The sequence below is a fragment of the Asterias amurensis genome, chromosome 21 (assembly GCF_032118995.1).
Source record: "Asterias amurensis chromosome 21, ASM3211899v1".
NCBI classification, from domain to species: Eukaryota; Metazoa; Echinodermata; class Asteroidea; order Forcipulatida; family Asteriidae; genus Asterias; species Asterias amurensis.
Window position 1 is genome coordinate 12,884,218 of NC_092668.1, and position 25,941 is coordinate 12,910,158.

General features: G+C 39.2%; 1 protein-coding gene across 3 annotated transcripts in view; it reads right to left on the reverse strand.

Moving 5' to 3' along the window:
* The window catches only part of LOC139953054 (neuropeptide FF receptor 2-like), a 48,877-nt gene that overhangs the window by 17,842 nt on the left and 5,094 nt on the right, over positions 1 to 25,941 (reverse strand). For all 3 annotated transcript variants that reach the window (XM_071952453.1, XM_071952452.1, XM_071952454.1), the window contains exon 2: positions 19,586 to 19,672. The gene's annotated coding sequence lies outside the window, so the exon portion shown is untranslated. The remainder of the gene's footprint in view (positions 1 to 19,585; positions 19,673 to 25,941) is intronic.

Consider the following 25,941-nt stretch of genomic DNA (forward strand, 5'->3'; position numbering starts at 1 on the left):
ACAAACGGTTTCAAACGCTTTTAATATACCAACTCGTCCGATCCAAGGCAACGTGTTCCTTTAAGTTCATTTTTGGGGGAAAAGAAGTGATATAATTTTTTCCATTTGCACAGTACTTCGAAGTGGCATATGTCTCAACATGCGTTTTATCAAAAGCTGTTGTATTTCTTACCACGTAAAGTTGTTATTGCCATTAATGTTCATATTCATAATACTTAACGTACACAGACCCGTATAGTTTACACTGCAGCGCGCCAATAACTGTCACATTATTTTCCGTAATTATATGATAGACTGATCAAACTGGGGCAAAACAGAAAATACCTTTTACCATCATTGTCTAACCCCATTTGTGACCTGACCACTCAGACCTGAATGTCAATACTAGCCTTGTTTGGTAAAACGTATTGTCTTCATGAAATTTGTTTAAGTATAATTCGTAAGACCTATTATGCATCTTTTGAACATGTGCTGGGGATCGGAGTGCACTATTTCAGGTCTAAAATTCTAGGCGTTTGCTCTGGGGTTTTCGCTATCTTTTATAGCATGGCGAACTCTTTTAGTAATATTGAACAATACTTCTGCATTAAGAGTACAGTTCACCATCTGGCGTATAACATAGTGGTTTGCATGCAATGGTGTGGATAAAGTATATACAGTACAGGTGGGTGAACAGTGAGCATAGAGAACAGCTTAGGCTGGCTTAGCGGATCTGGGCTGACTGTACACCCCGCTTAAAACTAGCAAGAGATGCACAGTTGATTAGGCCTTCAGGGAGATTGCTCTAGATCCTAAATGCTATCGGGAAAGAATGGGTATTGGTAGAACTCTGTCCAGGGCCCAACTTCATAGAGCTGCTTATAAGCAGAAACTCTTGCTGAAACAATTCTGCTTAGCAGAAATGAGCAGGATACCAGCCACAAATTGTACATGGTATCTTGGCTGGTAACCCTGTTCTGGTAAGCATAATTCTGAAGTACTTCTTTGTGTAATTGTACAACCCTGTCAAAAGTCCCAATTTCATAGAGCTGCTTAAGCAGAAAATATTGCTTAAAAGATTCTGCTTAGCAGACTTGAGCAGGATACCAGCCACATGATTATGATATGGTATCTGATGAACTTCTTTTTGTGCTTTAGACTGGCTCACTGGTTTCTTTCCCTGCCCTTTCACCTCTGTTGTCCCCGGTTTGAATCCCACCTTGGTCAGGAGCCTTGCATGTGGGTAGGGTGTCCAGTCCCTATCCTCATTGCGTGGGTTTCCCCCGATTTTGGGTTTTCCTCCCACATCTAAAACCGAGCATCTTAATCCTCATCCCTATTCACCCTGATTGGCACTGAAATAAATAACCAAATAACTAAAAATAAAAATGACTGTCTTGGCCTGTGCACGCCGTGACTGTTGAGATGTGTTTGAGATAATATGATGCTAACTCACAGAGCTGTAATCCTAAAAGTAGCATTTAAAAGTTAAGTTATTATTCAAGGTAAGACGGATAGAGGTTTGAAAATCTCGGATTAATTTCCAATCTTGAATTTTCTCCCTCCTTTCCCTCATGGTCAAACTCTGATGGCACGGAACAATCAACACGACTACGGTACGGACAACTTGATCCCCCTCCATAATCCACCGCACTTTTCGCATCACACAGGAGTAATTCCAAGACTCGTAGATTAAAAAACCTGACGGCTGAATTAACGTCTAAACGCTACTTCAAGCGTTTCAAGATGCATGGCCATCAAAACCGAAAACGATTCCGGGAATCCCACATTAAATACGTTGACGGCTGAATTAGCGTCTAACATGACACACAGAGGCCGAGATTGTTGACTGTAATTTGGGCGCGAAGCGTCTCACTTAATGCAAGGGTGAACTGATGGGGAAAATTGATTCGTTGCTCATTGTTGAAGTTACCAAAAGAAATTTAGAAACAAAGTTAACACGCCATCCGAGCATAATGGAGTGTCAACCATCATTAATTTGGTTTATCTTATACTGTTGAGTACATTATATACAGTGCTTTTAAACTAGCTATTGTATACTTCTTATCAACCAAAATAACGCATGGTATAGAAGCAGCAAACTGTTCATTGCCTGACGTTTCGACCAACTCGGCCACGCCCCACAAAACCCAGAAGTTGTATCTCACCAACCCATCTTTACAAAGTCATCATACAAATAATTGTTCAACTGGAACTTTCAAAACACACAGGAGATTGATAAACGCCATACACACTTTAGAAGAATGTTCAATGTCCCCAATCTTTAGAAAGTTGGAATTTTTTAATACAACCAAAAATGCAAAACTCGTACATGATTCCGAAGACAAGTCGCCGGAAATGCTATGCTAATTTTAACTGGAGGTATTTCATCTAGAGGTATATAAAATGAAATGGGTAATAAATTGGCCTATTTCTTTTTCTCCACATACCGCTGTTCCTCAGCATCGTCAGGTATGCTGTTTTATTTTCATCTTTACAGTTTATTTATTCCAGTTTGAAACATGAATGACAGTGAGTGCATGATCCCCCTTGTATAGTTAGCGAAATTATACACAACATGTATATTATGCTATAAAACTATAAAACAAAATATCATCACTTGCTACTTAAAATTCAGTGAGTGTGCACAAAACTTGACAGTCTGAAGATTTCTCTTATGCAAAATTGTTGGATTAAATCCAAATGACATTTGTAGATTCATAAAACCTTTTGTGCGGAAAGAATAATTTATAATTTTATGAATCAGTTATGACATCCCTTTATGGGAGACAGTGCGCGAATTTAAAGGATTTGGGTACTTTTTGTACCACAAAACATAATGTCCACCTATTTACATTAAACTTACACCGTTTGAAGGCACTGATAGTAGAAATCTATACCTTAAAGTACAGTAATAGTTGCTGGGTGCTGTAGTTCTTGAGAAATATGTAAAACAATGTTACAAAAATACGTTTTACTTTCTGAAATACTTTTTGTCATCTAGGACGAAAATAATTTCCGTAACTTGTTTTACTCATTTCTCAAAAGCTACAGCATCTCAGCAAGTAATTATTAAAGGAAGCTTTCTACCACCATTATCTTAAAACTGCGTGAGTTTAATGTAAATCTGTGTACATGGTGTTTTGTGTCCTACAAAATGTATACACAGACCCTTTAACACTGGAAAGCAAACTAAACATCAAATTGATGTTCAGACATTGGAGTGAGTCTCGTGAATATATTTCAATCCATACTGAGTCTCAACCATAAAACAGAAGAGAAAAGTCTTACGTGGGTGTTTTGTTTATATAAAACATGATGAAACACTGTCTTCTAATTATGAAATTCCCTATCTTCGCCCTCACACTTTAGTAATGAGTAACTTATACAAATCATGTTTCAACTATCTGAGGGATGGCGCACCTAAGAAGTAACAATAAATAAATAACATATGTTACTCGACCTGTCATTAAACAGTTACTGTGCTATGGGAGTGCCATTTAAAACTGTGTACAATCATTTATTCAATGCGCGTTTATTTTATTTTTCCGTAACTATTTGTTTTCGTAATTTTTGATTAAAAATAATTAGGCCGCAACATCAAGGTTAAAAAAAAATACACTTCTGCCTTTGACGGCGTTCGTCTTAATGACAATACTTTGACGTCATTTGTGGGATGTTGAAATAGAGTTGTATAATAAGAAAGGAAGCAAACAGTTGATAAGCACAACATATTTATGCTTACCAAAATAAGTTTGACAGCCAAAATACCATGTCACATGTACATAAGTTTATGTCTGATACTGCTCCTTTTTAGCGAGCAGAAAAATGTTTAATAAACATTTTTTCGTTTAGTATAGGCAGCTCTTAGAAATTAGACACTGATCTTTAAACTAACACTCCCGTTGGTGTCACCTATTAAGATTTAAAAATGTGCTGTGTTTCATCGTTGTCCTTTCGTAAACCCCGAACTCCCCACCTCGTGGCAGCTTGTGTACCTTCGCCCTGTTATCAACACCTTACTCATTATCATCCCCCCAACCATTCAAGCAACACTCATCACCCTCCCCCATCCGACCCACTGCCCCGCCCCTACCTTGCCGGCCCTCCACTCATCAGGCCATATACACATACACAGATTGAGATTGAGAGTCCGTCACACAAAACCCGTTCACTTTAGGAAGTGTTTCCTGAACAAATGTTATCTTAGCTGAGCGTACGATGCCGCAAATTGTCTCAACATTCAACATGAGCTGGGGAATAAATGAAAGGCTGGTCCTTCTAGTTCGCTGAAATGATTAAATGGTTCGCTAAGTTAAAGTGACTATGCAATGTAGAGCTAAAGATACATTCTGACAGGCATTGACTTCAGAAGACATACATAATATTCACTTAAAAAAAAACAAGATTGGTAAATTGAAAGAGTACATTCACTTTCGTAGGCAGGGCATACGTTTGGTAATGTCAAAGACCAGTATCCTCACGATCACTTGGTGTATCCCAACATACTCGTCAATACCTTTGAACACTATTGGGCGAAATTTTGGTCATAGACTTTGCAAGAAAATATTTTTAAAAAGGCGGCCTTTCTGTGTCAGGCTTGTTTAACTCGGATTCTACGTCAGTTTGATCTCTTTGGGGGTAAGCTTGACCCTGACTATGTTTCATTGAAACAATTTTGTTTAATGTGCTTAGACTTGGATTCTGCGTCAGTTTAATCCAGTTCTGGATCAAGTTGACACAGATTCCGGGTAATTTTGACCCATAAATGAGTCAGACTCTACGGGATTTCAAATCTTGGTCAATGAATGTGTTCTTCAAATCTGTTTTAATATCAGTTTAAAGCCATTTCTGGGTCAAGTTGACACCGATTCTGGGTCATTCTGGCCCATAAATGGGTCAGGTTCAAAGGGTCAATTCTGGGTCAATGGGTGAGTTACTCAATGCTGTTATAACATACAACTCATCAACTAGTGACTTCCAAAGTCGGCAATGCAACATGGCATCTTCGTTTCATGGTTCATAAAGTATGCTCAAGTTAAAACGAAGCTTCAATCATTCTTAGGACATTTCTTTCATTCCATGTCGGCAACAATCAAACAGAAAATACTAGATCACGAAAACAACAACTGTTTACATGATGGGCTTTACATGTTTTTATTATTGTCTCGCGTTATTAAGTTATCTCGACGCCATAAATCAACACAAAACTATCTATTCGTGATATTCCAATAAACTGATTAAGACCAACATGTAGAACAAAGTCAAAGGACAAAGATTTAGGAGCTATTGAGCTTTCCATCTTCGACCGATATTGCGATAAAAAGGATACGGGCTGTTAGCGAATGATATAAAGAACATTACATAATTGGTTTTTTTTTTTTTGCTAACAAAACAGTTTGCTGACATTGTAAGCACTTTATGTATAAATCGACCGAAACTGACAAACCTGTAGAAGTTTGAGATCAATTGGCCATCTGGGTCACGAGGAAATAGTGACAACCGCTATAACACTTTTTGCATGACATCGATTCAAAAGAAAAAAATAATAAAACGCTCACTGAGCGATAAACTCCAAACGGGAAATAATATTATTTTTTTCTTATCACATTATGACATTTCAGACAGAAATGTTTCAGGGAATGATTTCTACTCTCGTCATCGTAAGACCGTGTGAGTTTTATGTAAATCTATGATCATCCTTAGACGATTTTTTTTTTTACCAATTGTGAAATGTTCATTTAATGACCAGTGATATCGGCCCCTGATTCGAATCCCTCCTTGTATCAGAGAGTATCGTTGGTTTGACGGCGTCTTACGTTGATTTTCGTTTTTAGATATTTGAGCTTTGACTCCTAAATTAGGTTTTCATATTTTTATAAACAGGTCTAAAAATGCAAGTATTTAAGTAATTTGCCAAAGTTTAAAAAGGGTTTCTTTTGGAGTCAAATTTCGACATGATAATTATTTATTCATATCTTCCCTATAGTTCGTATTACTAATATATTGGTGTCATTTTTGTGTATTATTTGAGGGTGTCGATGGTGTAGCAAAGTAAGTTCTCATGCTGCTGTCATCCTATAAGTCTGCGATGGGGCATGAACAAAAATGTCTGTTGAACCATCTTTGCGCAATAATATCCTCGAGCAAGAAATGGTAGCTCTGAAAAGGGTCTATGTTGGTTTCTTGGGTTTTTTTCTCTCTCAATTTTTAGATACACAAGAGTGCTCACTGTGTTTGCTCGATGCTTTTTCTGTCAATGTGAGATATTTGACAAAGGATGCATTAACCCAGATTTTGTGAGGGGTTGGGATGGGGGGGGGGGAACTCAATGGGTATTTTGAATGTTCTTGTGTTGGTTGGTTGGTAAGCAGCTCAGGAAGTGGTGGATTCGTGCTGTAATCTCCGTAGGCCGAGTACGGGCGTCATGCATTAATTTGTCATGTAAAGAACCATTCATTCGATATGACTCTAGGGATATGGGTTAGTGTTTGGTGCTGGGGGTTTGGGGGAGGGGCGCTTAATGGGATTAGACCCCTATTTTGTATGTAGGAGGGAAAGTGCTATTTGTGATTAGTTGATGAGGAATAAAAGTGTGTTATTAAATGGGTTTGATTTGTAATCAAGTTGAATTCAACAACATTCTGGTTGTAAAACGGGCTTCGTCTCGTTGTCTGAACGTATTAAATCTCTTGGTAGATAAACAATAATTCTGAGCATCAGACCATACAGACCGAATCTGTGTCAAACTGACTCAGGATCGATCTGAGTAAGAAAGCCAGCTCTCGGGTCAACCTGACCCCAAAATGGGTTAAGTACTGACCCTGAATGAGGGCAAATATTGACCCGGTTAAAGAGATGGAGTGTACAATCCGAGATAATAATACAAATGAATGTACCCATTTGTACGCCTAGCCTCGATTCGAGGCGGTTGTTCGTACCGACCAGTGTTGCATAGCCGCCATTCCAGGAGGCTGCGTGCAAACCCATTGTGTGTATGCATAGCCTCCATTCCATGAGGTTGTTGCGTGTACCCACCTACGTGTACGGTTAGCCTCCACTCAAGGAGTTTGTTGCTCAGTTGCGCCCACGTAGTGTGTGCATAGCCTCCACTCAAGAAGGTTGCACCCATTATGTGTACGCATAGCCTCCATTCAAGGAGGTGGTTGGCTCAACAGAGAAGAAGTAGTGCCTATCCCTGTGCTTACCGACTTTGTGACATGCCTGTTTTAAATAATATGAAAATGTCCCCCTAGGTTGTATAGACACACTCAATCTCTACACGGGAAATATGGCCAAGTTTCCCCCAGAGAAAACACAGCTGCTCGGACCAAGCCCGTCCACAATTGATAAATAAAGAGCCAGCTGTATTTTCGATGACAGATAGGCTGGAAAATTATCATTTATAATTGATCAAATCCATTTAGTTAAACCTTAACAATGTAGCACAATCGAAACGGTTTTTGAAGAACCCGTTCATTAATATTTATTTTAGCCCCAGGTTTGCTTTGTTCGAAAAAGGTTTGAAATAAAATTATTATTATTAGATAAATATGTGTATTTTAATAATAATAAAAAATAATAACCTTGTTTGTACAGCGCTTTTTACTAATCTAAGCGTATACATAATCAAATCAGCAGTATTGTTTTACTAGAAAATAAAAAGAATTAGCTGGTTGCAATCTGCTTACAAACCAAAATGGACCTAACATGATAGATTTTGATTTTGCATCGGGGATAAAGAATATAATTTTTTTTTTTACCCATAACCAATTTGTGTTAGCACTGTTACTCCTTGCACTCCGGAGTCCTGTAGAAAAACTGGACCTCTTTATGGCAAACAAATAGCATAGTTCATAGCCTAACGCTTTGTGTTGACCCTTTGATCCTAGCAGAGTCGTTTTCTAGCCTTTCGAGAAAGACTGGTAGGGTCAAAACGTCATGCCATTAACTGCTGTTTATTTTACCATTATACATCCCGTATTGATTTGAATCATTTTGTGCAGAGTTACCGCACATGCATAAAGAGTTATCTTCACTCATGTAGATTTTGTATTTTTCATTTTTTACACTAAAACACTTCCTAGGCACAATCGGTATCTGTTGGGATTGACCCATTTTTGAGTCAATATGATCCAGAATTTTTGCCAAAATTCCCAAGGGGGTTAAACTGACGCTATATGGTCCAAGGTTGTAAAATAAGTTTACTTTAGTGAAACAATTTGTTGTTCTTTCCTTTGTCTGTTGTACTTACAAGTTTACCACGACACTTCAAAACATTTTTTTTTTGCGGAGCACCCCTGTCTTTAGAATTTCCCTATTGACTTATTTTATCTCCACTTTTTTCGTGTTGTCATTGGTCTCCATAAGGCACCGAACTTGAGAACAACAAAGCAATGTCAAAAACAATCACAGAATTGTTAACTCTTCATACAAAGCAAATCCAACACCAGACCTTCCTTCCTCCAGACTTGTCAACACCGTAATCTCTCAGATTTACCCGCATTGACCACATCACAAAACTCCATGAATTTCGATATTACGTTTCCAATGCAGCTTAACATCATATTTGCACATGAATAGCAATTTACGCCGAAGCTCCAATTTGATTTACCCGAAAGGATTTAAGTCGCCGAAAAATGCACGCGCATGAACAAAATAAAATCACCTTAACAGCGTCCATAAGTTATTGTCTGTAGTTATAGTAGAATACTCGATCATTTTTATTCTTCGGTGAAGTTGACATGTATTTCATAATTATGCCAATCCAACTGTCTATAATCACCTTCTCTGAGTATTGACTTAAAACTCAATTTTGCAATTCAGGAGTAGGTTTACTGGCTCACACGGTCTTAAGACGCAATATTTACGTTTTCAGCGGAGCAGGCTGTATAAACAGGAGGAGTTACTCTTACTCGTACGGAAGGCTTTCCCTTAAATTATGATTTGCTTGTCAGTAGATTTAAAGGACAGTTCATTCCGGAAAACCCCGGACTAGCCTTAAGGACTAATATGTGTATACTAGAATCCAGAGGGGCCTGACCAATTTACGGATCAGGTTGACTCATTTCTCGGTCAGGCTGACCTTGAAACTGGTTTTAAAGTTTCGACTTATAAGTCTTCTGTACTTTGGTTGGATCTATACTATTGACAATGCCGATTTTGTACACAAAAGATGCTGGCAGAGTTTTGACCATCCCTCTTCGAACCAAATCACTCACCCCTGTTGATTGACACCCCTCTAGGACGTGTGGTATGGTCCAGTTTAGGATATCAAGGCACATTATGAGCTGATCAGTTGACCACTGTGTATACACTGTACTAAGATATCAGCATGACAGTGAACCTCACTGCATGTTTTTTGGTGTGTCCCAACATAATTGTTATGCATAAAATAAAAAACCTGCGACAATTTGGACTCAATTGGTTATTGCAACTGCAAGAGAATAGTCAAGAAAACACTCATTTTGTGTGCTTTCAGATGCCTTATAAGGGATTCAGACCTGAAGTATTTTGTTTTAATATCTCAAAAACTACGTCACTTCGGAGGCAGCTCTTTCTCACAATGTTTGATACTACCAACAGCTCGCCATTGCACGTTAGAAAGTCAGTTTTTATGATAATAAGTGTTTTGAGTAATTACCAACAGTGTACAGTGTCTTTAAACAAGTTGCATGATGCAAATAGCGACGGGTTTTTCTCTCGAAGTGCCCGGTTTAGTTTTTCAGGTAAAAAAGGCTCACCAAGGAACCAACAGCTCAAGATTAACATCTGATCTAAACACGCTCTCGCTTTACTTTATACGGACCGTGAAAGGTAATTCTGAAACGAAAGACAAAACCCTTGGATGTGTTATGAATGAAAATAGTACTTTGCATTCACAGCACAAGGGCTTGAATTCATGTGTAATATTTTTTATTTTTTTGGTAAAACAGAATTCGATTCCCTGCAGCCGAGTTATTATAAAGGGGTTAACGACAGAACCACTTTACTTGGAGCAAAGGGTTTCCTCAGCTGAGCAACAATTTTTTTTATTTTTTTTTTATTTCTTACATCGAGGCTTTCAAAAGTAAGCATTATTTACTCTGGTCTTTTGTTGCCAAAGGGTGATTGTTATCACGTGACATAACATTCCCGAAGGTGTAAATTACCCTTATACTTTGAAGAGAGAGGGGGTGCGCTGTGCAAGAGTGAAACACTGTAAAACACCGGAGGTTATCGCGGGAGCGAAAGACCGAATGATGGTGCGTGAAACGAACGCAATAGCTAAATGACGGTTGTGTTGAGTAATACCCGTGGGGCTGTCAGCTCATTTTCACGGCGTGGGTTTTGGCTGAGAGATCGGGGCGAGATTGAAAGTGATACTTTGAGGGACTGGGGCCATGATGTAAGACCGAAGATAGAGAAAGAGGGGATGTCTTGGGGAAACAGAGAAGACGAAAGAGAGAGGGTATAATTGTGTTGATGGAGATAATAAAACGTGTGGAATTAGGTCGAGGGATACAGCCGTTTTGGTCAGATGCTGGTTTCGGCTTGGAAAGGAAGTTGTATTGTAAATTTGATATCTTCACTGACCAAACTATCTATTTAAGTTAGTCATTCAACATTAAAGGGATTGGATACCTTTGGTAATTGAAACCCACTGTTCGTTTCAATCCTTTGTAATTGTAGATATATACCTCAAGAGCAATCTGTGAAAATATCATTTCAAAAGGTCGCAGCCTTTTTGAGACATTGCTGAAAATCTGGGGCTGTTTATGTCCACACAGGAAGACTAATGTGCTATTTATAAACACTATTTGCGGTAACTCTTCTTAGAATCAAATAATTATCGGGGGACTTTTTGTTTGAATATTATGTTATGTACATCATGCTGTGTTGTTTTGTTCACTTTGTCAAACATGTGTGAATTTACTGCGAATCTCCTTGTGAAATTATTTTGAAGTCAAAGGTACATAAATGTCAGGATCCGGACACTGTTCAACCTAATCCTGATTTATAAGCGAAATTGTCAAGAACATTTTACGTTCAACGTTTTTTTTTTGTTTTTTTTTTTTTTGGGGGGGGGGGCTGTTTCCGTCAGAATAAAGTTATCATAAACCAAAAACCCTCAATTAAAACCTTATCCCTACTTCCGTATTGTTCTACGTGTAAACTGATATAGAAAGATCAAAGCAAATATTGGTCGACATACAGAAGCAAGTTTGCTCTCAGCAGCAGACATCATAAATGAACGCGTGGAACAGAAACGTCAAAATCAGGGGGGTAAATATTATAAATGGTTCTGTTTTGCAAACCTCTCTTTGCTTGTCTAGTTTCGACAACTAACATCCTACAGGGCAAAGATGTCCTGCATTGTCAAAACATGTCTTCCACTCGCGCAAACATGGAGGTGCATTTCGAAAACTAATAGTAGGGGCCGGGGGCCGGGTGGGTTGAAATTGACGGGATCTTTTGTCAGGAATTAGCGTGCCGAAATGATCCTTTTTGTACGAAAGTTCCTTAATGGAGACCGGACAGACCTTAAGAGGGGTATAATCCACCGAGCTTCTTTGAGCGATTCAAGGGGGTGAACCCACCTGGAAACGGGTGCGATATTCACTAATCTCGGACAATCACAACTTTTTGTGTATAAGCTATTATACGGAGTGATTAATTTGACGGGTGGCTTGTTTATCAGACAGTTGGCCTCCCTTTTACTCGGCTGGGTGGTTGGATAAGTTGGTTAAATACTTTAAAAGCATCTACCTAAACTAACTGCTGGTTGCAAACAGACCTATTGCATTACGGGGTATTGGCAAACACTTTTAAATACATCACGATACAACGAACATTGATTTGAGTTTATTTATCTGTTATTTAGCTCATAAGGCAGGGGTTTGTCCTTTAGAGTAAAGCAGATTATTTGCAAGTACTCATGCATAGGGATAGACAAACCCCCTTGTTAAGTTAAATTCGGAAGAGATTTATTTGTTTGCCGGAAAAAATCTGATGGGCCGTAAAGGACTTAATCCGTTTTTTCTTTAACCTAGAAAAACTTCAAAATAGATTAATTAGGTGAGCTTGGTGAAGTCATCAACCCTTTAAAAGAAAGTTTTTTTTTTTTTTTTTTTTTTTTTTTTTTTTAACGTGATACACAAGAATTTCGTGGTTGCCATTTAAACTGTGATGCATCAATCCCATAATGATTTATTTAGTCAGTCAACTCGCCCAAAGCAAAGTCGCCCTCTAGAAAGTCGCCCCTTCATAAACATACTTGCCCTTTACAAAGCCGGCTCAATAAACAATCTCGACCCACTCAAAGTCGCCCATGTTATAGGCTACACTTTGCTGGGGCGAGTTGACTGGTTTACATTTGTTTTAAATCTTGTCCATCGGGGATTTTTGGCATGGCCTACGATGAGAACTGTTTTAAACGAGTAACTTTATAACATAAACCTTAAAACTGGCTGTGACACGAACTCTCAGTCCATTTAACAACTTTGCCAAAAGCACATTGCAACAATCCCTTCGGGCGCTGACGTGGTGCCTCCTTCATCAATCGTCCTTAGTCGGCCTTATTCTTTTATGTCACCCATAACGTCTCTCACATCTCACAGAAATTACTCCAGACAATATTAACTGAACACAGTTCAAAAATAAATACAACAAATCCAAAACATAAAGTTATATTAAAGTTGTATAATCGTGTACGAACATGATTCTCATCGTGTACGTACACAAGAAGGGCGGGATTTTGCTTTCATGTGTGGCACTACGCTTCCGTATTTTACATTTTCTTTCAAATTAACATGCTCTTTGTGGTTATTATGGGATTCAAACTGCCTCTAGCCACCTGGCAATCTCGGTGGTCTAAAGTTGGTATGACACTGCTCTAGAATTACAAAGGTCGTGGGTTCGAATCACACCCGAGTAATATGCCTGTGTTTTTCCCCACAGAACTCGGGAAAGTACTGAGTGTACAGTGCTGACACACATCGGTGTACATGGGTAAAAACCAAAATGAATATATTATAGAACAGTTTACATATAGCCTGTATCTGAGGGTTGAAAATATTTCCAGGAAAAAGCCAAACAGAGCGGAAACCAAGCTCGACCAATTCACCCTACTTCAGAGCCCGAGAGAAGTCCTCGTGAAATAATAACCACTACAGCGTCGACAAGTTAGTTTTCAATTTGCACCGAACTGACACATGTCATCTGTAATGTAAAAGGTTAGATAACAAAGCGCGTGTAAAGCCTAGTGGAAACTCAACGAGGCGATCCCGTTATGTATCCGTGCTTGGCGTGGCTTATTAGGTTTTATACGTGATGTGCCAGCCCTGCCCTGTTTGCAATTCTGTTTTCTGTACATTAGAATTGCAATCCTAAAAAAAACAACAATTTTTTCAAGGATTTCCTTTTTTAAAGGCAGTGGACACTATTGGTAAAAAGACTAGCCTTCACAATTGGTGTATGTCAACGTATGCATAAAATAACAAACCTGTGAAAATGTGTGCTCAATCGGTCATCGAACTTGCGAGATAATAGTAAAGAAAAAACACCCTTGTCACACGAAGTTGTGTGCATCTAGATGGTTGATTTCGAAACCTCAAGTTCTAAATCTGAGGTCTCAAAAGTCAAAATCAAATTCGTGGAAAATTACTTCTTTCTCGAAAACTATGGCACTTCAGAGGGTGCTGTTTCTCACAATGTTTTACACCATCAACCTCTCCCCATTACTCGTTACCAAGTAAGGTTTTATGCTAATAAACATTTTGAGTAATTACCAATAGTGAAGAAAACATATTCCTCATCGAAAAGCACTAACGACAGTGGCAATTTTGATGTGCAGAAAACAAAATTACGTCCCGTTTTGATTGCACAGTGATACATCTATACAAGGCCATCTAAAATTGAAAATGACGTAATTGAAATCAGAGAGGAATTAATTACGTGGGTGTGTGTGTGTTTGTAATTACATGTTTAAAGGAACACGTTGCCTTGGATCGGTCGAGTTGGTCTTTGAAAAGCGTTTGTAACCGTTTTTTATAAAATGCATATGGCTGGAAAGATGTTGTAAAAGTAGAATACAATGATCCACACAAACATGCCTCGAAATTGCGTGGTTTTCCTTTTACCTTGTCGACTAACACGTCGGCCATTTATAGGGGTCAAAATTTTGACTCCCATAAATGGCCGACCATGTTAGTTCGCACAGTAGAAGGAAAACCACGCAATTTCGAGGCAAACTTGTGTGGATCCTTGTATTCTACTTTTAAAACATCTTTCCAACCATATGCATTTTATAAAAAACGGTTACAAACGCTTTTGTTTTGACCAACTCGTCCGATCCAAGGCAACGTGTTCCTTTAAGGTGTTTAGGCATGTAGGTTAACAATGTTGTGTTGTTTAATGGCACTCAAAATTACTCAAAATATTTGTTATAGCAAAGAAACTTACTGGTATAACGACCAATGGAAAGCTGTTGATAGTATAAAACGGCTCCCTCTGAAGTAACGCAGTTTTTGAGAAAGAGGTTTTAATTCTCACTAAAAAAATGTTAGACATCCATGCCTGAAGCACACAAAGTAATGCAACAATTGTGTTTTTCTCTTGCAAATTCGGTGACTAATTGAGCTCAAATTTTCAGGTTTGTTATTTTATGCGTGTGTTGGTACACCAAATGGGAGTACTGGTTTTTGACAATAATCAATAGTGTCCACTGTCTTCAAAAGTGGTTGGCAACTGTAGTTTTGGGAATACTCTCGAATTTAAGTGACAGTTTGACCGCTATGACTATAAGGTCATTAGTGCTGGGTTCCATCAAATTGCTTTTGCAGATTTTGGAGCTCATGCGTGGTAAAATGGGGTTTACTGATCAAGAGTGGCCTTTAAGGAGTTTGTTTAGCAAAAAGAAACATTCATTTTTTAAGGGGAACATTCATTTGTTGATTTTGACTATTTTGTTTACAATTCTGATCATTTCGAAGTATGAAATTGCAATCAATGACCTTCATGTTTGTTGGGTTGTTGTGATGGGTGTTTACTTCTTGTTGTTTTTTTCAACGAGTAATGGTGCGGCCACCATCAGTCGTTTTTGATAACATGTTCATATTGGACGTTACAAGAATAAAAAATATAAAAAAATAAATAAAATAAAAACAGGCGAAAAAGTAATTGGAAACAAATTCGTTAGTTAAAAACGAAATCTAGATAATACTTTATCATAGAACTAGAAAGAAGAAAATTAAATTAAAGTTGCATATGATTTTAATGACTAATAGTAGTTAATAATTATCTGCACGAACTTTCGTGGCAACAACTTATCAGATTCCATGAAGAAACACAACATAAAGTTAAATAAACTAAGCCATCTCGAGAACTAGTCCAACATCCAACAGAAAGTAAAATAGTAACGAAAACAATAATGTGAAAAACATAAAAACGAAAACATATAGATCAAAATCATATAGTACGGTTGACATTATCAAACTTTCTATATCAATTACATGATTTTCTAAAGATTTATCCTGGGTATAAAATTCATGAGTATAAAGTTTCCTTACTTTCATAAACAGAAATGTTTTCGCCTCCTCAATTGGGGAAAAAGAAAATGGCATGAAAGCCGTGGATTTCTCAAGGAAGGCTGCTGCAAAGTAAGGCCGGTGTCATATGCAATTGTGTCCGTCATGCAATACTGTCCGTTCCGGACACTTTTGCATATGCAATCGTGTCCGGGCTATGCAAAAACCATCTGGCGGACATGTTCATGACTGTACATGTATGTGTGCGTGTAAGCGAGCGTGCATGCACTGAACATACGCATAATTATGCAGCATGAATATTCACGTATTTTATGATTGCAGCGAATACCCAACGGTCGAACATTTCCCATGTCATTCATGACATGCGCTTAGCTTGTAAAAAAATGGCGAACGTGTTCCGTCGACCAAGGGCATTTAATTAACTGCTAGAACGGTTTTGCACGGGGAGGACACAACTGCTTATGCAAATGTGTCCGGGCGGACACAATTGCATTATGCAGCAGCGTCCGGGCGGACAGGATTGCATGTGCAAAACCGTCCGGCGTACATTATTGCATATGCAATAATGTACTCCGAATAGTATTGCATAGAGGACATAATTGCATGCGACACCGGACACTCAAGCTGTACTGAATGATGTGACAAATTAAACTTTACCGGCAGGCGAGTAAAATAACCATCCTCTTACAATGCGTATCTGTGGGGCTTGCGTCTGTCAAACACGGCATCAACATTTACGGGCTTGCTTTCTCGAAATCGAAAAGTCAAAATGACAAGCCGAGGAAAATCTTGTAGATTCACGAAAACATGCGGATCTAGAGCCACGGGGGTATGGGATGGGATTAGCTGAAATCCAAATGGCCTCTGACGTCAGCTTGACGAGGATTAGATTGATAAAATGTAGAGGATCATTTGAAAACGTAACATTTAAAGAATGTATACTTTTTTCTTTTATCTAGAGTAAATGTTTTTTAGTGATGTTCTAACTTTGAGGTAAACAATACATGATTGCTTTTTGGAAGTGGACACTACATCCCATCTTCTGGTTCTTAACGACCGGGACTCAATTTCATAAAGGTGTCGTAGCACATAAAGGAGCATTAGGACCAAGCATGTAACCTTGAGGAAGACTTAAAGGCACTGGACACTATTGGTAATTACTCAAAATAATTGTTAGCAAAACAACTTACTTTGTAACGAGCAATGGAGAGAGCTGTTGTTAGTATAGAACAATGTGAGAAACGGCTCCCTCTGAAGAAAACGTTTTTGAGAAAGAGGTAATTCCTCACTCAAATAATAATATGCATCTGAAAGCACACAAAGTAACGCAACACGGGTTTTCTGTCATTATTCTCTTGCAAATTCTATGACAAATTGAGCCTGAATTATCAAAGTTTTGTTTATTTTAAAGGAATTTGATAAGCAGAATTGTCTTCTAAACAGCTCATATGAAGGTCCACACTTCGTACGTAATGCTTGCCCAGTACTGTGTACACAGTGTTTAAGAACTGGGGCCAGTTTCATAGAGCTGCTTAATTAAGCAGACAATATTGCTTAATATCAATGTGCTAAGCAGAAAGTGAGCAGCATACCAGTCGCACAATGTACATGTGACATGGTAGCTTGGCTGGTAACCTATTCCTTGAAAGCATTATTTCGTTTTGCTCAGCTACTTTTTGTGCTTATAAAGCTACTGTATCAAATTGGGCCCAAGATTTTCCTGAAGTGTATTATGTCCACAGACGGAATGTCCACAAACGGAATGTCCACGGACTAACTCGCAACACAGAGCTCTGTGACTGTTTGGTTTGTGTGATTTAAAAAATCGAGTTACAAAGTGTAAGATAATTTCAGGCGCTTGGATGTAAAATCAGATCAACCTCCCTCCCACGGCTGTTGATTATGTTATCAGGTTTCCTTTTTTAGTTTCATTTTTGATTTTGTGGAATCTGGTTTATGTATCATGTTGCATGGGGGGATGATACATAGTAAAAGGTTGAAATCCCAGTTGTAACGATGTTGTATTCCACATAACGGTGTTGTGTTTCATATAACATATTAATTTTTGTTCTTCCAAATGTTTTTGACAAAGTGGTTGGTTTGTCGCTCTTGACATGAACTCATTTTACACTCTCTCTTTCTCTCTCGTCGACCGAAGTTTTGTGATTTGCCCGTTCTTACTTATATCCCCCATTAAAGGGGAGGCATTTGGTAATCATTATGGTAATAATTTTGGTAATTATTTTGCAATAAAATGTAGCCCGCGTGTACGTGATATCGGAGGCTAAACTTAGGATTGTATTAACATTTAGGTACATGATGGGTATCGGGCTACGTTGTTTGAGGCTGCATCTGCGTTCGGGCTACATTTTATAGGGCTTATTAAATTATTGAGGCTATTTTAGGGACTACATTCGTGTACATGGTTTTGACTAAGTTCGCGCATTATTTTAGGTACATGGTTAAAGCCAGTGGACACTATCGGTAAATGTCAAAGACCAGTCTCCTCACTTGCTGTATCTCAACATATGCATAAAATAACAAACCTGTGAAAATTTGAGCTTGATTGGTCGTCGGAGATGCGAGATAACTATGAAAGAAAAAAACACCCTTGTCACACGAAGTTGTGTGCTTTCAGATGCTTGATTTCGAGACCTCAAATTCTAAACTTGAGGTCTCGAAATCAAATTCGTGGAAAATTACTTCTTTCTCGAAAACTACTCCACTTCAGAGGGAGCTGTTTCTCACAATGTTTTATACTACCAACCTCTCCCCATTACTTGTTACAAAGTAAGGTTTTATGCTAATAATTATTTTGAGTAATTACCAATAGTGTGTCCACTGCCTTTAAGGTCTAGGGTCTACGTTCAGGTTACAGTTGGGTACAAAATAAAGGCTTCATTGTCGTTCAGCCTGACTAAAATTTGAATCTTTTTCTCTAAAACCACATACCTTAAAATTTCTCATAATGTGATACATTAGTGGATAGTTTTTGTTTCTTTAGTTATTTCTAAAGTCATACCCCTTTAAGTTCATCTGCACCTGTCAAGGTTACATACCCCTAATGATAAAAGAATCTTCTTTTGAATGTCGTACTCGTCATCCAAACAAATTCAATTTCATGCTCAGAATCTCTTAGTCATCGTCAATGCGAGTTTTCGATCTAAACTCTGCGTTGGTTTCCGCCGTGCGTTTCAGTCCCTATTTGTGTTAGTCCGGGAAACCTTATTTGCGTATGTTTGGATTGGTGTGAACATGAAAACATACCGCGTCTCGTCATTGATGTGAAATATAAACGTTATAAAGACAGCAATTTAATTTTGATATTTGCGCGTGGCCCCTCAGATTTTGCCCCAGGTTCTTTAAAAACATTCTTATTGTATACTTTTGTCTGAATTGGAGTTATGAAATTAAGAGAATTAAGAAGATACGCTTCAACAACCTCTGATTAAAAACGGGGATAATGCGGAGGTTTGTGTTTTTATTAACCAAATCGAATGTATCTGTTTAATGTGTTCCTGTTCCCTTGGTGGTAATTTGTTTCTGGAGGTGTCGATCTATATAGGTCAACATCTGTGAAGTCGCCGCGAGTTTGAGCTCTATTCACATGGGGAGAGGTTGATAGTATAAGACATTGTGAGAAATGGCTCCATCTGAAGTAATGTACAGTTTTCGAGAAAGAAGTAATTTTCCACGAATTTGATTTCGAGACCTCAAGTTTAGAATTTGAGGTCTCGAAATCAAGCATAAGAAAGCAAACAACTTCGTGTGACATGAGTGTTTTTTTCCATTTCATTACTATCTCTCAACTTAGATAACCGATTGAGCTCAAATTTTTACAGGTTTGTTATTTTATGCATATGTTGAGACACTTCAAGTGAGAAGACTGGTCTTTCACAATTACCAATAGTGTCCAGTGTCTTTAATACCTTCCACATATTGTTTTAGTTCATCGAAGCAGTGGCTATTTGAATAAGAATTAGTTGAACACTTTTATAATTATGAGATATAAAAACAAGTGAAGGAATGAGTTCTATACTCGAAACCCCATACCACATGAATCAAAATTGAAAACTTACCTCAAAATGTTTCCCTGTCCTGCCCGATCCAAACTAAGTTCAATGAGCAACACACTGTATAGTTTTTATCCAGAGTCAATATCCCCCCTGAAAGATCCAAAAGGTGAAATTGAAAATCTAGAAGTCGAAGAAAGTCAAAAGAACATTACCATCCTACAACTATCATCATCATCATCATCATCATCATCATCATGGTCATCCCCAACCGATTAAAAGAACACCCAATATGATATGAATGTGGCCAGGTGTCAACCTCGACCGAGATTATTATTGCGCGTGCCCGGGAGCTCGGGCCGATAGCCAGGGACCCCCTACCGGTGAATATTATTGCTATCTACGGTGCCGACTTGCGGACCCATGACGGTGATTAGCGGTGCTCACTCGTCATGGGAGTGAACGACCAACTGACGCCATTTCTGCTATCGGCCAATGTGTAAATTCAAAATGATGGAAGACTCGCTGGTTACTAGTTTTTGATAAAGTATTCTTAACTTTAAGTTTGCTCTACCACTTGGGAGGCAAAGTTTGTTTTCTTAATTTGAAAACATTACTCAATCGATATTGTGTAAGAAATTATAGTGGCTTGAACCACCGCTTAACATCTCGCGAGCTACAAACTGGAAACAGGGTACCAGTGCCGAATTTAAATCGCATATTGGTCTGGTTGGTAACCACTTCTGCTTAGCAATAATGATAGTGTGTTAAGCAGCTTAATTGACTTTCTTGCCATTGAAATGATTGACTCAGACGCACAATTGCCTCTCTGACGTCAGATCTTTAGTGCCACGTGGTCGACAGTTCGCGCGCAAAAAATGAGAAAGGCAAGATGGCCGCATGTCAACTTCATAGTAGCATTATGTGAGGCATCAATGGCTGACCATATAACAAGCCAGAGTTCAGGAATTTGTTCTAAGGACATCTGGGTGCTAAACGGTTATGGACACTTTTCAAAGATGAAATAGTGGCGGGTATACGATGAGTAGTGTATTCCTTAGTGTTCTTTTTTAATGGGAGCGGCAAGATAGCCGCATACTACCTTTAGCAATTTATGAGGCATGTAAATGGCCGACCCTTTATCCAGCCAGAATCAAGAATTTGTTTTAAGGACGTCTTGGTGCTAAACGGTTATGGACACTTTTCAAAGATCAAATAGTGGCGGGTATTTTCATACGATGAGTAGTGTATTCCTTATAGTGTTCTTTTTGAATGGGAGCGGCAAGACAGCCGCATATTACATTTAGCATTTATGAGGCATGTAAATGGCTGACCTTTTATCCAGCCAGAATCGGGACTTTGTTCTATGGACGTACGTGTGCTTGGTTGTGGACACTTTTAAAAGGTGATAATTAAAGTGGCGCGTGTTCTCATAAAGCTGAGTAAATTTACAGGGATCAATTCTCCGCCCATAAAGCGCAGGCACGTGTTAAGAAAATGTATATATTCAAGTTAATTATTATGCTAACAGTTATTTTGAGTAATTATACCAATAGTGTCCAGTGCCCTTTAACAAAGCCATGATATGCGGTCCGCCTTTGTGGATGTCTTCGCCAATTCATTCATCGGAACGAAGACGTGGTCTCCCATCATCTTAATTAGTTATAGGGAAACATCTTCAAGACGAATTGTATATTGTCCATCGTTGATGTATTGTCAGGGGAGACGGTCTCGCTTTGTTATGGCAATTAACTTCATTTGGAAACAACGAGGTTATAAGACTACTTGATTGAATGAGCCAATGAATAGCGTAATCATATGGTGATTAAATGCACCGGGCATGGTTGGTAATTATTAAAAATAACTAGTAGCATAAACACTAACTTGGTAACGAGCAATACAGAGCTGTCGATGGTGTAAATCATTGTAAGAAACGGCTCCCTCTGAATTAACGTAGTTGTTGAGAATGTGCAATGACCAATACCGAAATAACAAGTTGACATTCGCTGTATTAAGCTATTTGAATGTTCAATGTCCATTATTAATCTAAAAATGTATGCCTGTATGAATATGTTTATAAATTAACTTTGTGTTGTTTTACTTCGGTAGGTGTACTTTCTGCCGGTGACCAACCACCTTCCCACTTTTCCCACATGGTAATAATCGCCCTAGATCCGTCACTAGAGTATGATGTGAATATTGACTTTTTACTCCTCCTCTCAGCCCCTACCCCCCCCCCCCCCCCCCCCCATGGATATGAAGGCATGCTTCATCTCATGCCCACCGTTTTATTTTTTTAAATAGGGCTATAGTGCACTCTTAAGTTAAAGGGACTCGTTGCCTAAGATTAGGCGCTTTGGGCTAGAAAAAACATTACGAAATGTAAAGGCTGGAAATCCTGTTATAATACCTTTAAACTCATTGGGGGGGGGGGGGGGGACACAACTTCTGAACTATTTTACTTACCTGTCTAACCCGCACCCAGTACCCTGTTTCAAAAAGCCGTTAAAGCACAACAATGCTTATCATAATTCTTTGCTAGCAGAATATGAGCGGCTAGTTTTTTTTAGTTTTTTAAATTCCGAAATCTACTCCTCGGCAATTATAACAGCAAGTTAAGTTGTCAAAGAACAAATCTACGAAACAAAGTCGACACACAAATGGTGTTACTGTAAACTAGTATAGAATATGTTTGTTCTTGGTGTTCAACTAGACTATTCAGATCGAGTGTATCGCCATGCATTGAGTTAGAGCATTTTGTATTTAATATTGCCTTCCGAAACAGGGCATCACGACCACTTTAGCATATGAACAGACACAACATCGCATTTACTCATGTTGATTTTTGTCTAAATGAAATCTAAGAAGTTTTCTGACACTTATGAGCTTGGAATTGTTTCTTGAAGGCTAGTGATTGTTGATGGCTCATTCCTTGAAGGCAAAACAATGAGTACGATTCCCCCTTCCAAACGGCGACGGATATCACTGATTGAATAAAGACTAATTATATCAGGCAAATTAAATGTCTTTCTAATATCGTCCTTTTGTCAAATGCTGGTCTATAGTCTCTCCTCAAGTGTGCAGCTATATGGATCTAGGTTAAGTTTCAGGTGTCACTTAGTATTCCTCTATTGACCCGAAGGCCTAGTTTATGACTCTTCTTTCTTCTTAATACTCTTGTCTCACTTAATGTCAAGACAGTGATGGGGTCTGCAGGTGGGGGGGGGGGGGCATGGAGGGAAATGAAAGCCCCGTACTTGTTCGTCTCTTAATGTTTGGCGAGATGGGGTTGTGTAAATGTTATGTCGTGTCATGCAGAGATATACATTTTGTCTGACAGAAGCAAAAGGCGATAGTTTAGGGGTTGACACAAAAGGGCATTTAGGTAAACTTGTTTCTTAGAGCTGCTGGAAGGGAACGTAATTTTTATTTATTTTATTTTATTTATTTATTTTCGGGGGGGGGGGGCTGTCCGTTGCCCTTTAGAGGGCTCGAGGTTGATAGAGAACGTCCAATGCCCTTTACTGGGGGCTCGAGGTTGATATAGATCGCCCATTGCCCTTCAATGTGGGTTCGAGATTGAATGTGGGCGCGAGGGTGATAGAGACCGTTCATTGGCCTTTAATGAGGTTCTCCATAATGTGAAAACGTACCCAGGCGCCTGAGTTCACGCAACAGTTGCAGTGTGCTCATCTGGGACGCCTTTGTCGGCTTGTCCAACTGCGTGTGCTCACAGGGGGCTATCAAACTCATATAATAGCCATTCCACTGATCTCTACTACACTGACAAGTACTGATCAGTGAGCCATTGCACATGATGAGTACTTGGTGTAATTCAAACCTGATTTCTCTGACTGTCATCTTCTTATGAACTAGACTGGGTGCGTTCGTTTAGCTCCCCTGGGTCAACCCCGGTGCGTGGCGGTTTTTTTTACCAGGACGAACGTGGGTAATTATCTGCACACACTCGTCCTGGGAAAAAACCGCCACACACCGGGGTCGACCCAGGGAAGCTAAACGAACGCACCCACTATGAGCAAGTTCGAGTGGGCACAATGAGTCAACCCGGGCCCAATTTCATGGCTCTGCTTACCGCCGAATTCTGCGCTTACGATCGCGATTCCCCGCTTACGTGCAAGCGCCGAATTTCTGCGCTAGCCTTGTAAGCGTAGAATGCCTAGTAACGGAAGTACGCACGCGCAGAAGCCCAAATTCGCCGCTAACCCGTGAAACACGCTTGCCGTAAGCACAGAATTCCCTGCTTCCGTAAGCGCCGATTCTGTGCTTACGGTAAGCAGAGCCATGAAATTGGGCCCCGGTGGTTGGCCACTGACTAGCAATGTACATGCGCAGCGACGCACCCACTCGAAAGACTCATTTAGAAGTCTAGTCAACCTTCCGCTTTTTCGCTACAGTGTCACTGGTTCTCCTCTGCGCTTTACTTTATGTTAGAATGTAACATGCTGTTGGGACCGGTGAAGAAACCATGGGCTCGAGGCTGGTTCCAAATGGTCGACCACAGTAGGCAACCAATGGTCAACCAGCCTGGGTTCGAGTGCAATGGTCAACCTGTAGTTATCCATTGGGCACACTCGAACTTGCTCCATGTGTAGCCATATTTTGTCGTAAACCTTGTGTGCAATCGCACGTAATGACATGGAATATGCCGATGTTTGAGATGGCACCAGACTTTTCGTCTCAAACACTCTGCGCAGTAGCACCATGACTAGACTGGGTAACTGTCAAAGACAAGTATTCTCACTTGGTGTATCCCAACATATGCATACAATAACAAATCCGTGATAATTTGGACTCAATTGGCCATCGAAGTTGCAAAAACTTGATGAAAGAAAAAACATCCTTGTTGCACAAAATTGTGTATACTTTTTAATGTATATAACAAAAGGCTTCAGGCCTGAAGTCTTTTAATATTTGATACCCTTGCTTTTTCTGCATGCTTTCTAACTACATTCATGTATTTCCACTCCACTGCTTATACACAATAATTACCTGTTAATGTTTGTTGTGTTGTCATTTAGCCTTCCAGAAAAACTCTGAGGGTCGAAACGTCAGGCGAATTGACTATTTTTTGCTTTTAATATTTGGGTGGGAAATTACCTCTTTCTCATACCTTTACTTTAGAGGGAGCCGATTACCAATAGTGTCCAGTGCCTTCAAGGATCCTTACAAACATGTTTCACTACCTGTTATAGGAAAGCACAAAGTTTTACTGATGTGATATACTTCCCTAGCAAGACGTTACAGCTCAGTTACACCATGCAGTGAAGATGATATGAGTTTTGTTCAGCGAACACGAAACCCGAGTCAATAACATAATCGATTTTGATCAGACGGATAGTGCCCTGCCCGGGCAATAGTTCGAAATATTTATAAACGAAAGAACTGCGATATTATTGTTTTATCGACCGAGGGGTCACCTATTGTGACTTACGGACCAACCAACAAAAGATCTTGATCTATGGCGAAGAAACTCGAGTCAATAACATAATCGAGTTTGATCAGAGGGAAGTATTTGTTTCCAAAGTGCCCTGCCCGGGCATTAATTCAAAACATTTCTAACCAAAGAGACAACGGTGATATTTTTTATTGACCGCAGGGGTCACCTATTGTGACTATGGACCAACCAACAAAAGATCTTGAGTCTACGGGATTAGACCTGCGCATAAAAAACCCGCTACAGGGCAAACTGAAGATGAACCGTAGCACAATAAGAAACAATGGTCTTTATTGCTATGGTTACCGGAGGTTGTATAAAGTACATCCACGCAGTTTTTTTTTAAGTGTGAATGATTCCCGCCTAAAGTATTAACTGATCTGTTTTCTAGCACGACATTGACACGGCTGATGATGTAACGAATGGTGGAACTGACAGGCTTAATTAATTTTCTTAGCTACTTCACATTTTGCGTTGTGTCTTTATGTGCGTGGCCATACATGGGGGCATACACGACCTGTCGGCTTACTGTGTGCAAGATCTTGATGTCTTAATAGTGATGGATAGCGCTTATACTTCGCTTTAAAGACACTGGACAGTCTTCTCACTTGGTGTATCTCAACATGCATACACAAAAACCTGTACAAAATTGAGCTCAATTGGTCGTTGAAGATGCGAGATAATAATGAAAGAAAAAACACCCTTGTCACACGAAGCTGTGTGCTTTCAGACGCTTGATTTCAAGACCTCAAAATCTAATTCTGAAGTATCGAAATCAAATTCGTGGAAAATTACTTCTTTCTCGAAAACTACGTTACTTCAGAGGGAGCCGTTTCTCACAATGTTTTATACTATCAACAGGTCCCCATCGTCACCAAAATAGTGTCAACTGCATTTAATAGTGATTGCTAGCGCTTAGGCCTATACTTTGCTTTGAATCGCTTACCTGGAAAGAATGTGAGCTGAC